This window comes from Podarcis raffonei, chromosome 13, assembly GCF_027172205.1.
Source record: "Podarcis raffonei isolate rPodRaf1 chromosome 13, rPodRaf1.pri, whole genome shotgun sequence".
Classification (NCBI taxonomy): Eukaryota; Metazoa; Chordata; class Lepidosauria; order Squamata; family Lacertidae; genus Podarcis; species Podarcis raffonei.
Window position 1 is genome coordinate 11,493,094 of NC_070614.1, and position 15,140 is coordinate 11,508,233.

The window sequence follows — 15,140 nt, forward strand, 5'->3', positions numbered from 1 at the left end:
CCCTCTGTTCCCTTGGGACTCCTCTGACCTTTTCTCCTCCTGGTTTTCTCCCGGGAATCGTCGCCGTATCTGGTCACAGTGGCGGCGCCAGCATTGCCCCCCATCTGTTAGCACCTCGTACGACACGGGGCCAGTGACCCTGGTGACTGTGGCGGGTACCCATGCTGGGCCTGCCCCAAAATTCTTTGCGTACACTGGGTCCTGGGCCTCGAAGGTCCGGGGGTTCCTGCCTTCCCCCACCACTACCTCATCCTGAGCTCTATCGGGGTGAATGCGGTCCAATCTGATTGCAAGGCGCCGACCCATTAGTAGTTCAGCGGGGCTCCGGCCAGTCGTTGAGCTGGGGGTGCTGTGCTGTGCTAGAAGGAATGTGGCAAGGCGGTACTCCCAATCCCCTTGCGTCATGCGGCGAAGGGTGTCCTTGGTGGTCCGCACCATGCGTTCTGCTTGGCCATTGGTGGCAGGATGGAATGGCGCCGAACGGATGTGGCGGATGGCGTTCTGCGCTGTGAAGGTTTGGAATTCTCCTGACGTAAATGCAGTCCCGTTGTCTGAGACGAGAGTGTCAGGGAGCCCGTGGGTTGCAAACAGCCTGCGTAGTACCCGGATGGCTGCGGACGTAGAAGTGGACGGTACCAGTGCGACTTCCAGCCATTTGGTGTAGGAGTCCACCACTATGTTTTCCCCTGAAAGGGGCCAGCGAAGTCCACATGCAGGCGTGACCATGGTGCTCGGGCGGACTCCCAGGACTGGACTGGGGCCCTTGGGGGATCTGGGCGGGATTCTTGGCAGGCCTGGCAGTGTTTGACCCAGGCCTCTATCTCTCCGTCGATCCCCGGCCACCACACATAACTCCTGGCAAGGGCCTTCATTCTTACTACCCCTGGGTGTGTCTCATGTAGGGCTGTGAGGACCCTTTTGCGGAGGGGCTGGGGAACAACGACCCTGCTTCCCCATAACAGGCACCCCTTGTGGGCCGACAGTTCATGTTTGCGGGTTGTGTAGCCGGCGAATTCTGGCCCGGGGCTGCTGCTGGGCCATCCCCTCCACACCCAGTCCAGGACCCGGGAGATGACCCTATCTTTCTTGGAATGGTGTGCAACTTCTTGTGCCTGAATGGGGCGGTTGGGAAGCAGCTCCAGGCTCATAACCTCTTGTGCAGGTGCTGGGTCGGGGCCTGTTTCCGGTAGTGGTAGCCTGCTGAGGGCATCCGCATGGCCCATCGCCTTCCCCGGACGCGAGGAGACAGCACTTGGGGGGTCTGCTTTTCAGGGGCAAATAAGCCAAGCAACGGCTTGTGGTCAGTCACCACGGTGAAGGGCCGCCCGTACAAGAAATGGAATTTTTTTACTCCCTTCACGATTGCCAGACCCTCCTTGTCGATTTGCGAGTAGTTCCGCTCGGTTGCGTTGAGTGTCTGGGAAAAGTATGCCACCGGTACCTCTCTTCCATCCGGGAGTTGGTGTCCCAGGACAGTGCCAATTCCATAGGGCGAGGCATCGCATGCTAGCACCACCGGCAGCCTCTCGTCGAAGTGTGCCAAGACCGAGTTTGAGACAAGCAAGTCCTTGACTGCCTGGAATGCGGCCTCCTGGCGCTGGCCCCACACCCAAGGGGCCCGCTTGTCCAGGAGTCTGTGTAGGGGCTCTGCTACCGCCGCCTTGTGGGGAAGGAAGGAATGGTAAAAGTTCAATAGTCCCAAGAAGGCCTGAAGTTCAGTCTTGTTCTTGGGCGCCTGGGGCATCACAAATGGCCCGTACCTTGTCCCCAGTCGGGTGGACCCCTTCTGCGTTCACCATAAATCCCAGAAAGTCCACCTGAGGCACTCCTAGTAGACATTTTTCCCGCTTCACCTTGAGACCCGCCGTCTGGAAACGGTGCAGAACGGTGCGGAGGCGGTCCTCAAACTCCTCTGGTGTGGGCCCGGCAATCAACACATCATCGAAGAAGGGGGTGACGCCAGGAATCCCTTTAAGTAGAGAGTCCATTAGATTCTGGAATATGCCTGGTGCCACGCTGACACCGAATTGCAGCCGCTTTACCCTGAATGCTCCTCTGTGCGTCACAATCGTCTGTGCCTCTGCTGTGGCCTCATCTACTGGCAGCTGTTGATATGCTTGGGCCAAGTCCAGCTTGCCAAAAATTTTCGACCCAGCCAGGGTGGCAAGAACATGGCTGACCACTGGCACTGGGTATGCATGGGCCGTGAGGGCCTTGTTTATGGTACATTTGTAGTCTGCGCAGATGCGGACTGAACCATTAGGCTTGACGGGCGTGACGATTGGGGTTTCCCAGGGGGCATTAGGCACCGGCTCCAGCACTCCTTGCTCCACGAGCCGGTCCAATTCCTCGTCTATACGGGGTTTCAGGGCGAACGGGACTCGGCGGGCCTTGAGCCTGACCGGTCGTACTGCGGGGTCAAGCTGTAGAGCAATGGGGGGGCCCGTATACTGTCCCAATTTCCCATCGAAACCCCCCGGAAATTCCTTGCATATGGCGTCCACGTCCACTTGTAAGCTAGTGTGGTTCACCCCGGTGACGGCTAGCCCCAGTGGTCCAAACCATGCCAATCCCAGTAAGCTAATGTAGGGGCCCTTGACCACGAGCAAGTCCAGTTGCCGCGTCCGCCCTCGGTATTGCACCCTGAAGGTCCCCACCCCCATTGTGGGGACCTTACGTTTTTGGAAGTCCCGGAGGGTGAATGGGGCCGGCCTGAGTTTGGGACCCCCAGTAGGACACAGTTTCCTTAAGGTCCTTGCCGAGATTATGGATAGAGTTGAACCCGTGTCAAGCTCCATGCGGCATGGGGCCCCCTCTATCTGTACCTCTACATAAATTTTCTCTACGTTGGGGTGGGGCAACTGGTATACCTGGAAGTCCGTGAGCTCTGTCGAGTTGCCTTGGTGCGTTGGGCCCCGGGACCTGGGGCTCTTGGATTGGTCATCTGATGCCTGGCGTCGGGTGGGCCGAGCCCGACACACCCGGGCGATGTGTCACAATTTTCTGCACTGCCTGCACTCTGCGTTGCGGAAACGGCAGGTCCTCCTCTCGTGACTTTCTCCACAGCTTGCGCAGTTCCCTCCTTCTCGTCGAGGCAGCTGTGGTATGTGGGCTGCTTGAGTGCGCTGCTGTACTCGGTGCACCTCCTCCCTGTCGGATCCTGAGTCGTCGGTGAGGTCTTCGTGGTGGACCCTCGGTTGGGACAGCTGGCTCGGCCGTGCCTCTTGCGTCGACCTCTCGGCAGCTTCCGTTACCAGGGCCTCCCCCAGAGCAACCTGGAACGTTAGGTCCTTCTTAGCGTAGAGGCGTCGTTGCAGCTTCTCATCCTTCAGGCCACCGACGAGGCGGTCACGGAGCATGTTCTCCAGCTCTGAGACGTTGCAGAACCGGGCGGCTTGGCGGAGAGAGGTCACAAACCCAGTTATGGTCTCCCCAGGGGCTTGCCGCTTTGCGTAGAAGGCATTTCGACGAGCCACCACTGAGGGCTGCGGCGAAAAGTGCCCCTTCAGCTGTTCCATTATTGTTTTGTATGAAATAGTAGCGACGTCTTCAGGCGCAAGGAGAGCCTGGGCGATTTCAAACGTCTCCTCTCCGCAGACGCTGAAGAATATCGCCCTCTTCTTGGCGTCTTCTTCGTCGGTGACCCCTTTGGCTTCTAGGAGGAAGGTGAAACGGGAAGCGTACGCTTCCCAGTCTCCAGATGCTGGGTTGAATGGCGAGAAGCTGTTGTCGGTTGCCATTCTGAGTTCCTTGTGTCCCGGAGCTGAAGCCTGGAACACGGTGCGAGGCAGCGGTGTGGCAGGTGGCGGTGCTGCGGTGCTGTGTGTGGCAGTCAGCTCAGCGGGATCCCATCCTCGTCGCCAGTGAAATATACTCAGAGTCGCGAAGTGATTTCATGCTCTTTATTCAGCTCATAGTGGTGAGGAGGAATGAATGAAAGTCCCCTCAAAGTATCTGCTTTATATACATTATTTACACAATGGGCTGCATATGATTGGCTAATTCCGGAATTCTACTGTAAGCCAATCAGGTTGTGGATTCACTTCTATCTGGAGCATGATTGGGTAGTTCCTGCCAACCAATCATACTGCTGCATTGTTCTAGGACCAATCAGACTGCTGCATTCTGAATCCTATTGTTCTAGGACCAATCAGACTGCTGCCTTTTGGATCCTATTGTTCTAGGACCAATCAGACTGCTGCAGTTTGGATCCTATTCAACTCAGTACATAACACCAGGAATATTGACAGACCGCCTGCTATCAGTAAAGATCAGACGGACATCATGCGTTACTAGCACCTGTCTGCACCCAGCTAAGACTGGGCACATTGAAAGGCTCCATTGAGTCCCATGAGAATTCCCTTCTCCATGCCCAACTCCAGGCACTTGGGAAGGGATGGGACACGCTGTGTATCTTTCATCAAACCAGCTGCATCGACTTGCGGATGCTGCATATAATGGAAGATTCCATATACAGTGGTACCTCGGGTTACAGACGCTTCAGGTTACAGATGCTTCAGATTACAGACTCTGCTAACCCAGAAATAGTACCTTGGGTTAGTACTTTGCTTCAGGGTGACAACAGAAATCGTGCTCCGGTGGCGCAGCAGCAGGAGGAGGCCCTATTAGCTAAAGTGGTGTTTCAGGTTAAGAACAGTTTCAGGTTAAAAATGGACCTCCGGAACGAATTAAGTACTTAACCCGAGGTACCACTGTATAGAAGATATGCTAGCTACAAAGAGAGGGGCACAGAGTAAAGTGGCTAGGGAGACCCTCTGGAGACAGGCAGAGTCATGCTAAACTAGACCCTGCTAGTTCAGATGTATCGCTGCAGATGGTGACAGTAGTCATGAAATTAAAAGACGCCTGCTCCTTGGGAGAAAGGTGATGGCAAACCTAGACAGCATCTTAAAAAGCAGAGACATCACCTTGCCAACAAAGGTCCGTATAGTTAAAGCTATGGTTTTTCCAGTAGTGATGTATGGAAGTGAGAGCTGGACCATAAAGAAGGCTGATCGTCGAAGAATTGATGCCTTTGAATTATGGTGCTGGAGGAGACTCTTGAGAGTCCCATGGACTGCAAGAAGATCAAACCTATCCATTCTTAAGGAAATCAGCCCTGAGTGCTCATTGGAAGGACAGATCCTGAAGCTGAGACTCCAGTACTTTGGCCACCTCATGAGAAGAGAAGACTCCCTGGAAAAGACCCTGATGTTGGGAAAGATGGAGGGCACAAGAAGAAGGGGACGACAGAGGACGAGATGGTTGGACAGTGTTCTCGAAGCTACTAACATGAGTTTGACCAAACTGCGGGAGGCCGTGGAAGACAGGAGTGCCTGGCGTGCTCTGGTTCATGGGGTCACGAAGAGTTGGACACGACTAAACGACTAAACAACAACAAAGTTCAGATGTTGTACTAAGAGCACATCCCGCTTTTCGTGCTCTCTTTTTCTGTGACTGACATCACATTCACTGCCTATATGCACAGTTATTGCTTCAAATAAGGGGAAAAAAATAAGCCAATAAGCCGTCCATGATCCTGCTGCCTGCTTTCTCCTATTGTGAAAATGTGAGCTGTTGTTTTTCCTATAGGTAAAGGTAAAGGGACCCCTGACCATTAGGTCCAGTCGTGGCCGACTCTGGGGTTGCGGCGCTCATCTCGCTTTATTGGCAGAGGGAGCCGGCGTACAGCTTCCGGGTCATGTGGCCAGCATGACAAAGCCGCTTCTGGCGAACCAGAGCAGCGCACGGAGACGCTGTTTACCTTCCCGCTAGAGCGGTACCTATTTATCTACTTACACTTTTTGGTGTGCTTTCAAACTGCTAGGTTGGCAGGAGCATGGACTGAACAATGGGAGCTCACCCCGTCACGGGGATTCGAACCAGCGACCTTCTGATCGGCAAGTCCTAGGCTCTGTGGTTTAATTCACAGCACCACCCATGTCCCTGTTTTTCCTATAGTTATTCATTTAAGTGTTAAATCAAGGCATCTGTACCCTACTCTGTCTTCAGTCAAAAAGACTCTTGGCATGTCTTAATTATCAATAAAAACAAGACGATCCCTGTCCACAGATTTGCAATCTAAAAAGACATGATACAAAAGGGAACAGAGAGAGGGAAGCAGGATATTGTCATGGTGGTGATGTGATATATATGCTCATGGTTGCTGAAACATATTTAGATGGTATAGTAAGCATCATACAATAATAAACCATTGCCCTCAGTGTCCATGGTCCATACATCATCTTTAGCCTTTAGCTTTAACACAGGATCCCTTGTTGCTTTTTTCTAGTTTGAGACATTCTTGTTCATAACCAATGTGTAAGTGCTGATTTTTTGTGTCAGCTCAGTTTGCAAAGCTTGTGGTGAGGCCTGACATCCAACATAGCAACACCTGGGTACCGTGAGATAGAGCTTGGCTGCATTTCTCTATGCTGGTGGGTTCGTTAGACCCCCTAAATGTGACTGAGGTTTCCTGTTGTTGTGAAAACTTCCTGTCTTTCTTTTACTGCCTCTTCTAATCTACATTACAAAAACCAAACGCCCTGAGGACTATTAAACATCTCGCTGTGAAGGACTAAAGCTCTTTGCACTCAAGACTAAATTATGTCCAAGATAGATTGCTATTAATTAAAAAAAAAAAGACTGTGCATCTAAGAAACACATTCAACTGCTGTTAGATATATTTATTTAGAAACACGCAATGTAATATTTCGGGGGACGCGGGTGGTGCTGTGGGTTAAACCACAGAGCCTAGGACTTGCTGATTAGAAGGTCGGCGGTTCAAATCCTCGTGACGGGGTGAGCTCCCATTGCTTGGTCCCTGCTCCTGCCAACCTAGCAGTTCGAAAGCATGTCAAAGTGCAAGTAGATAAATAGGTACCGCTCCGATGGGAAGGTAAACGGCATTTCCGTGCGCTGCTCTGGTTCGCCAGAAGCGGCTTAGTCATGCTGGCCACATGACCCGGAAGCTGTATGCCGGCTCCCTCGGCCAATAAAGCGAGATGAGCGCCGCAACCCCAGAGCCATCCGCGACTGGACCTAATGGTCAGGGGTCCCTTTACCTTTACATTGGTGGTAAAAGGCATTGGGTGGAATCCATTCAGGGTACCCTGTTAGAAGGGTGTAGGTGGATGTCTCTGTGCGGAAGCCAAGTGCGGGTCAGACAGGCCATAGAGCTTCCAGTTGTGGCCTGGGGAAATAGAATATACAACCAATGCTGCAATAGTTGGGGCTTTTTAATCGAGAGGGGGGAAAGGGAAAGGTAAAGGACCCCTGGACGGTTAAGTCCAGTCAAAGGCAACTATGGGGTTGCGACGCTCATCTCGCTTTCAGGCTAAGGGAGCCGGCGTTTGTCCACAGACAGCTTCCCGGGTCATGCGACCAGCATAACTAAACCACTTCTGGTGCAACGAGACACCGTTACAGAAGCCAGAGCACATGGAAACGCCATTTACCTTCCCGCCACAGCGGTACCTATTTATCTACTTGCACTGGTGTGCTTTTGAACTGCTAGGCTGGCAGGAGCTGGGACAGAGCAACGGGAGCTCACTCTATCTTGGGGGTTCGAACCGCTGACCTTCTGATCAGCAAGCCCAAGGGGCTCAGTGGTTTAGACCACCTGCATCCCTAAATATAGAGAAGAGTAAAGGGAGGCATGAAAGAGGTGTATAAATATTGAGAAAGCAGATAGGAAGAAGTTTTCTCCCTCACAAAATACTGGAACTCAGGGCCATCCATTGAAGTTGGAAGATTTGGGACGGACAAATGAAAGTGCCTTTTCACACAGCTCATAGTCAAACTATAAAATTAACAAACCTGACTAAGTTAGGTCCATTAATTTCAGTAAGTCTGCTCTGAGTAAAACTTAAATTGAATATTACCCAGAATGCTTCAACTAGATGGTTCCTGGCTTGATCCAGTAAAGCTAGAGCATTTGTTCCATGTTCTTAAGTACAGTGGTACTTCAGGTTACATACGCTTCAGGTTACAGACTGAAATAGTACCTCGGGTTAAGAACTTGGCTTCAGGATGAGAACAGAAATTGGGGTCCGGCGGCGTCGCGGCAGCGGGAGGCCCCATTAGCTAAAGTGGTGCTTCAGGTTAAGAACAGTTCCAGGTTAAGTACGGACCTCCGGAAGTACTTAACCTGAGGTACCACTGTATCCTCCCGGTAATTGCATACGGGAATTTGTATATTAGAAGAAATTAGCAGAAAATGCTGGTGGATTTTCACTTCTTTTTTTAAAATTGCAACCAAGGTGGAAAGTAAAGAGATGAATCTAAAATTAGAGAAATGATGAAACTGAGTGAAACTGAAATGGACAGATTCACCCAACACTCTCTGTGTAGATTCTCAGTGAAGGACGCACTCATCCTGGTATTGTTGTTGTTGTTTAGTCATTTAGTCTTGTCCGACTCTTCGTGACTCCATGGACCAGAGCACGCCAGGCACTCCTGTCTTCCACCGCCTCCCGCAGTTTGGTCAGACTCATGTTTGTAGCTTTGAGAATACTGTCCAACCATCTCGTCCTCTGTCGTCCCCTTCTCCTTGTGCCCTCCATCTTTCCCAACATCAGGGTCTTTTCCAGGGAGTCTTCTCTTCTCATGAGGTGGCCAGAGCATTGGAGCCTCAGCTTCAGGATCTGTCCTTCCAGTGAGCACTCAGGGCTAATTTCCTTAAGAATGGATGCTGGTATACCTTTCCCAAATGGGATTTGTGTCTTCCTCCAGCTTTCAGCTCCCAGGCATACTGCGTGGATTAGGCCTAGGATTTTCTAGCCCTCCATTTGTTTCACTTTCTCATATTTGTTGCGCTCAGGAGCACAAAGGAACCGCAACCCAACCACAACCACCCACCTCTTTTGTTTGGGGTTTTCAGGCAGTTGATTGCAGAGGCAGCAAAGCAGGTGGTTCTCCCATGTTGTCAGGGACTGGACCTACAGATCAGCTGCGGAAGACAGAACTGTTTTTAGATCCATTTTCTTTTCTTTTACAAATGCACAACTCTCCTACAAATGCATGTTGTGAAAAAAGGAACATCTGAGTAAAACAAAATAGACCATTTCCAGAGTTCTTACAAGACAAGGCAATACATAGCAGTTTCAGGAGTGTGTGCTCATGCACACACCTGTACTTTAATGCTTTCATGTGGCAATACTGTTTTTTGAAAAGTGGGAAGCCTGCCGACTGTAACTTATACACCAACTCTTGTAGCAATGTTCCAAAGCAACTTCAAAAGGCTGTGGTTTTTGACAGAGATGCAATGGGTGGTGTTTTTATTTTATTTTATTTTATTTGTAGCGATGCCGCTGAAAAATAAACCAGTTAGTAATTTGAATGTAGCAGGTATAAACCCTGACTTTGACCCAACAAACGTTGACCCAACAAACTTACGATTGTCATAATTCAGACTCAGATTGATTATGAGTTAATCTGTGTTTTCTTGCACCTGTGCAGTCTACATGTGTGTTGGGAAGTCTTTGTAAACTTACAGTAATGAAAGGTGGCTAAGGAATTTTTAACCACTTTCTTCTTTATTTTCTGTAGCTCCCTTAAAAGTAAATGTCTCTCCAAGAGATTAGGAAAAACAACTCTCTCTGTACAATTTAAAAACATTTTAAAAACGGCTGTGAGGCGTGAGGGCCGCTCCCCGCAAGGCCCTTTCCACCTGGCCTACTGGGCAGGGCCCAGACTTACCCAGCCCATCTGTGTTAAATATGTATTCTGTAGTTGACCTCCTTTGTAATGTTTTATTTTGATATCTGCGTCTCTGAGGACTACTTTCTACTTTCGGCTGGGAAAAAAACACAGAAGAATTTCCTGGAAACCTTGTTGTTGAAGAAGCCCGGTGGTGAAACAATGGTGTATCCTGAGAACTATTCTACCATTAGCTACCTTTTGTTACTAATTAGTTCCGTTTGCATGTCAAGGACCTCCAAGACACGCCTGAATAAAAACACGTTCACACATCATTTTTGTTTTGGATTTTGGCATAATTTTGGCCACAACTTTATTGAATTACAGGAAGTGAGTGGTTGCTTAGGCATTGGTTAGCGGCTATCTGTTCCCACTTGGAGGTAGGGACAGAACTGACAACCACACCCGTGCAGAAGTCAGTAAGGGTAAGCAATTTTGGGGAGAGAGAAAGCTGGGTGCCAGCCTCACACCGCTCCCCAAATGCTCCCTGGGGCTCTTGCGTGGCCCTAGCCCTTTGCCAGGGATACGGACAAAAGCATGGCGAGCCCCTGGATTCCTTTAACGGAATACCCTTGCAGCAGCAGCATTGGAGGGGCAGCCACAGCCAACCTCATCCCCTCCACCAACCAAAAAATTAACCAAGGCCTAACTGCAACCTTACAAGTTGTGACGATTTGCTATGCAGTAGGCAAAACCCAAATGGCACCAGCCAATCAGCCAAATGGTAAAATTCCTACCAGGCCCCCGCTCCAAAGCAGACAACCCCATGACAGGCATAGCAAGGTCAGCGCAAACAAACCCTAAATAAAGGGAGGGTGGGCGGGTAATCCAATGTGCGCAGCGAAAAGAAGAAGCTCAACGCTGCGCACAGGGAACACATATAGCACTCCCATCAATCAAAAAAAATTGCAACAATCAATTTTCCCCAGCAACATTGGAGGCGCCCAATCAAATCCGTGGCCATCCAAACTAACCTGCCCAGCAACAGGGAATGTCATGGTTGCTCCCACCGCAACACGTGCTCTCCATGAAGGAGAACCCACTTTGTCACACTTTCAGACATAGGACGATGCAGAAGGTCGTTTCGCTTGTTACACGTTTAAGACGTAGGACGATGCAGAAGGAAGAGATCAACAGGAACTGTGCCAACAGGAACTGTGCATTGTAATCTTTGGACTTGACAGTCCTTGGACGTTACGATACGAATACTGTCAGGGAACTGACATCGGAGCCAGAGGTGGAGGCAAGGCTCCAGAGCAATGCTGGAGAGGGGCCCAGCAGGGGGAGAGGCAGCCCATCTGCTGGGGAAGGAAATCAGCGTAACACCAGGGATAAAGGGGGGCAGATGGGGGAATCGGCGAGAGGGCTCCAGGACTCCTCACCGGAGACCAGCGGGGAGAGCACGGGTCCTCCGCTGCCCACACCCACCCTGCGCAGAAGACTTCCGCGCAGGGAGAGTAGGCGGAGACTTGGCGTCAAAGAACTTCTTTGCTGGAAGAAGTTCAAGAAACGCCCACTGACGGATTCTGCTAGCGACTGAAACAGCCACGAAGTGAAGGGCTGTCCAGCCAGAAAAAGGTTTAACCAGGCAACCTAGCCAGGAGTGGCAGCAACTTACGCACGAGCAACCCCATATAACCATTACAAATACATATAGAAGATATGATATGTTGCCATCAGGAACTGTGCTTTTTGATATGACGATTAAAATTACAGTTTTATGACATATCATGTTATGTTACTTTACAGCTAGTTACGTGGGTGTTGTGGTGTTCAAAAGATGCTTCACGTAATGCGGCAATAGTGCTGTCTTTTGGTTAGCCTAACTGATGCCATTTTGCTTCTGTAAAAAAACTGCCTGCTTTAGAATTTGTGAGCCACTGTTAATGGATAAATCTGAGGGTCCCCTTGGACAAAAAACAAGGACACCAGCCAGGAATACCAGAGCAAAACAGCAGCCAGTAGGCTTGGTCTTTATTGAAGACTGTCGTGACAGGACTGCCACCTGCCACAAGGTGGAACAAGATGGAAGCCACGAACAAAAGAGCCCCCAAACTTTTATTAGCTGCTAACCCCCATGTTACACCCCTCCAAACTACATCACTCATACATCACAGTTACATCATGAAAGGGGAGGTCTGGTGGCAGTAATCTGAGCATCCTGGACCCTGCCCCATGGTTCTCCTTGCCCTCCACCAAACACCCACCAAGTGTAACAAAAGAGATCTTTACATTTCCCTGTTTCCCAGCCCAGTTAATCACACCCTTTTGTCTTCATCTGGGTTTGTTATTTCTGGAATGGCTACCTGTCTGGCACTCAGGTATCAGGATGCCAGGAATTATCACTTGGGCAGAGGGGCTGCTGAGTAGCTGAGCTCACATGTCTATATGATTTTCTGAAGTTTTCCCAGTGAGCCAGTACATAGATGCATTTATCAGTGAATTGTTACATTTGGTATCGTGCAGCAAAGGCCCTTTGAATGGATAGGAAGAAACTGTGATGAAGTGTTTTGTGGGGACAAATCAAAAAAGCCGCAAAAGTGATTGTGCTGGTTTTGGTAGTGGGCTGCATGTGCATGATATCTGCTGGAGGGGGAAACCCCCCCCAACCTATACATAAATTCCTGCAACACCACAAATATGTGAAGACCAGATAACGTTGCTAGGGGATTTTCGGGAAAACCTCCCTCTGGCAGGCAACTCTCCCCTTCAAGGTCTCCAGGCAGGGTGTCCTGTTTGGACCAGCGCAAGGAACCTCAAAAGGGGGAAAGAGAGGGGGTGCCTATAAAAAGTATGAACAAAGGCTATTTGGCGCGGCTTCACCATCACACTGGTGAGTGTGGCTCAGCCGCTCTGTTTTACTCAGCTGAATAAACAAGTGATTATGGATATATCCTCTGTCTATGGCATTTATTATGGCATTGCGGGTTAAACCACAGAACCTAGGGCTTGCCGATCAGGAGGTCGGCGGTTCGAATCCCCGCGACGGGGTGAGCTCCCATTGTCCGGTCCCTGCTCCTGCCAACCTAGCAGTTCGAAAGCACGTCAAAGTGCAAGTAGATAAATAGGTACCGCTCCGGCGGGAAGGTAAACAGCGTTTCCGAGCACTGCTCTGGTTCTCCAGAAGCGGCTTAGTCAGGCTGGCCACATGACCTGGAAGCTGTACGCTGGCTCCCTCGGCCAATAAAGCGAGATGAGCGCCGCAACCCCAGAGTCGGCCATGACTGGATCTAATGGTCAGGGGTCCCTTTACCTTTACCTTTAGCTAAGGTTGTGAATCCACAGCATTGACCAGAGGAAGAAAGACCGCTGGGAGGAGCACAGAAAGAAGAAATGCCATGGTGCATCTGCATGAGCACAACCGGTCGCCTTCATCTGGCCCAGCTGCAACAAAACATGTCTCTCCCATATTGGTCTCTACAGCCACAGCAGGCGCTGTAACCTTCCAGCAGTTTGACTTCACCCCCAAAGGCGCACTCCTCCTTAGTCTCCCAAGACAGATGGATGTCAGCGACAGGAGATAAAACACATATAAAGAGTGAATGTTAAACATCTACGTCGGTTATCAGTTTCATTATGAAATGATTGACCACAGTGCTATAAAATGCTTAGTATTTTTCCTCACAATAAATGTGGTGGTTTGCTTGCTAGAAACGAGAGCCTGTTTTTATTTCACCTTTGAGCTAGTTTGCCACTGGCAATGGAAATAATCTATTTTAAGCTTCTCAAATGCGCTCATCATGTCCTGCCCATGGACTTTCTGTAGGCATCTGACTGGATACTGTGAGAGCAGAAAGCTGGACTTTATGGGGCTTAGGTCTAATCTTATGTTCTTTGTAAATGCACACACAGAGATGCAATTCCTAGCACCCTTGCTGTTGTTTAGTCGTTTAGTCGTGTCCGACTCTTCGTGACCCCATGGACCAGAGCACGCCAGGCACTCCTGTCTTCCACTGCCTCCCGCAGTTTGGTCAAACTCATGCTGGTAGCCTCATGAACACTGTCCAACCATCTCGTCCTCTGTTGTCCCCTTCTCCTTGTGCGCTCCATCTTTCCCAATATCAGGGTCTTTTCCAGGGAGTCTTCTCTTCTCATGAGGTGGCCAAAGTATTGGAGCCTCAGCTTCACAATCTGTCCTTCCAGTGAGCACTCAGGGCTGATTTCCTTCAGAATGGATAGGTTTGATCTTCTTGCAGTCCATGGGACTCTCAAGAGTCTCCTCCAGCACCATAATTCAAAAGCATCAATTCTTCGGCGATCAGCCTTCTTTATGGTCCAGCTTTCACTTCCATACATCACTACTGGGAAAACCATAGCTTTTACTATACGGACCTTTGTTGGCAAGGTGATGTCTCTGCTTTTTAAGATGCTGTCTAGGTTTGTCATTGCTCCTAGCACCCTTAACAAACTACAAATCCCAAGATCCTTGCTGGGGGGAACCATATACTTTAAATGTGCGATGCGACTAAACAGAAAGAACCAGGGAATCAGTTCAGCACTGTTGCAGACCCTCCAAGTGTCCCTATTTTCGGAGAGCATTCCTGGATTTAAAGAAGCCGTCCCAGTTTCTGATTTGATCCCGGAATGTCCCGCTTTTCCTTAGGACGTCCATATTTTCATCAGAGAAATGTTGGAGGGTACGGAGTTATGTGACCCCTGAGCCAAGGAGATCCGTAACTAGACAACCTTTAGAAGACATCTGAAGGCAGCCCTGTATAGGAAATGTTTTTCAAAATGTTTAATGTTTTATGATGTTTTTATATATGTTGGAAGCTGCCCAGAGTGGCTCGGGCAATCCAGTCAGATGGGCGAGGTATAAATAATTATTTTTTTTTTTATGGAATAGGACGTCCCCATTTTCATCGGTGAAATGTTGGAGGGTATGAGTCGTGCATATCAGGTGAAGACATCCCACTCTGGTTTATACAGCAACCTGCAAATGTGACTTGAAAAGTGGGACAAGTCAGGGGGGCAGCGATGACACACACATGACCTTGCTGAATTCCAGCTACTAATGTGTACATCGGGACGCGGGTGGCGCTGTGGGTTAAACCACAGAGCCTAGGACTCAACGATCAGAAGGTCAGCGGTTCGAATCCCTGTGATGGGGTGAGCTCCTGTTGCTCGGTCCCTGCTCCTGCCAACCTTGAGTTCGAAAGCACGTCAAAGTGCAAGTAGATAAATAGGTACCTCTCTGGCAGGAAGGTATTTGGCGCGGCTTCACCATCACACTGGTGAGTGTGGCTCAGCCGCTCTGTTTTACTCAGCTGAATAAACAAGTGATTATGGATATATCCTCTGTCTATGGCATTTATTATGGCATTGAAGGTTAAACCACAGAACCTAGGGCTTGCCGATCAGAAGGTCGGCGGTTCGAATCCCCGCGACGGGGTGAGCTCCCATTGTCCGGTCCCTGCTCCTGCCAACCTAGCAGTTTGAAA